We start from the raw sequence: 1,388 nt of genomic DNA, 5'->3' as shown, positions 1-1,388 counted from the left end.
CAGGACAGCCTTGCACAAGTGCAACGGGGCCGGCATGTTTAAGTGACTTGCGCTCACTTAAAGTATTTCCATGACTTGCGCTCATAACGACTTGCGTTCGCTTGAAATTACTTGCATGACTTGCGTTCATGCATCCCTGTTCGAATTCCACACTACAAGCATCCCTGCTCTAGTTGGAAGTTCGACAAGTGCACGGGAATTGCTTCCCAGGGTTGCTTATTGGCACACTGGGCTACTGCCAGTGTTGCCTATAAATGCAACCGCCGCCTTGTCATTTTCTCCTCTTTTTTCCACTGACGTCCAGCAGGATAGCAGCACATCATTTTTTTCATCCACCGAGGGATTTCCGCTTACCAGGACCTGTATTCATCGATCAAATCGTTCGAATTATCTTTTTAATAGTTTGCGTACTTGTACATTTAAATTATATTTCATTTTCATAAAATCATTCGAATCTTCTCATATTGTTAAATATTAATTCTTGCACTCAAGTTGTTATTTAAAATCATTCATACTTTCCGCTTATTAACATTCTCAGTCTCTACATACATATTATTGTTAATTAAAGTCACCTTCAAACATTAAAGTCTCTTGTATTATATTCGTTCATGCATACTTGCATATGCATTCAACCATACTTTCAAAATTTTCTTGAAATATTGTAAATTTGAATTATTGTTAATAAATACTACTTTTTAATATCGAAACCAATATCGTAAATATTGAACAAAATATATTCGGAAATTTAGAATTTGGCTTGATAAATTCACAAAATTTACGGTTTTCATAAATAATTTAATCTTATAATGGACTTGTTTCATTTTAAACTTACATTTAAGAAAACTCCATTCAATGCTGTAATTACGATTTGAGTTTTCCACTTTATAAAACACAAGCGTTATTTATGTACTTAACTATTGATATTATTCTTCATTACGCATGAATATCAGCATACATTAAAGATGAATATTATTCTTAAGCTGTGTGCGAGTTTACCTAAATTTTAGTACCTAAACTAATTTTCCACTGGGAATTTCCAGCACTGCTACAATTAAGGAAAACAGCTGCTAAAACTGTGCGAGTTCGTTCCACAACCTAAATGGTTTGTCTTGGAATTGTTTCTTTTAATAAATATATCTATAAAATGAATAATTTTGCGGTAGCTTTGGGACTATTTAATAATATAATAAATTTGAAGCAGAAAAGGAGAATGTTCCATCCTGGCATCTATAAAAGAATCAGTTTGCTCTTCTGACCCTGCGAAATAATATACATCCATCGAATTACATATATACTTATCTGAATTCAAAAATCAAATAAATTTATACTTACATCTTTCTGAATATTTTCTTTTTTGTGCCATAGCAATGATAAAAATTATTTCAAAC

Source organism: Rhagoletis pomonella, unplaced genomic scaffold, assembly GCF_013731165.1.
Source record: "Rhagoletis pomonella isolate Grant_MI unplaced genomic scaffold, Rhpom_1.0 Rhpom_scaffold_00003, whole genome shotgun sequence".
Lineage (NCBI taxonomy): Eukaryota > Metazoa > Arthropoda > Insecta > Diptera > Tephritidae > Rhagoletis > Rhagoletis pomonella.
This window is presented reverse-complemented; position numbering follows the sequence as displayed.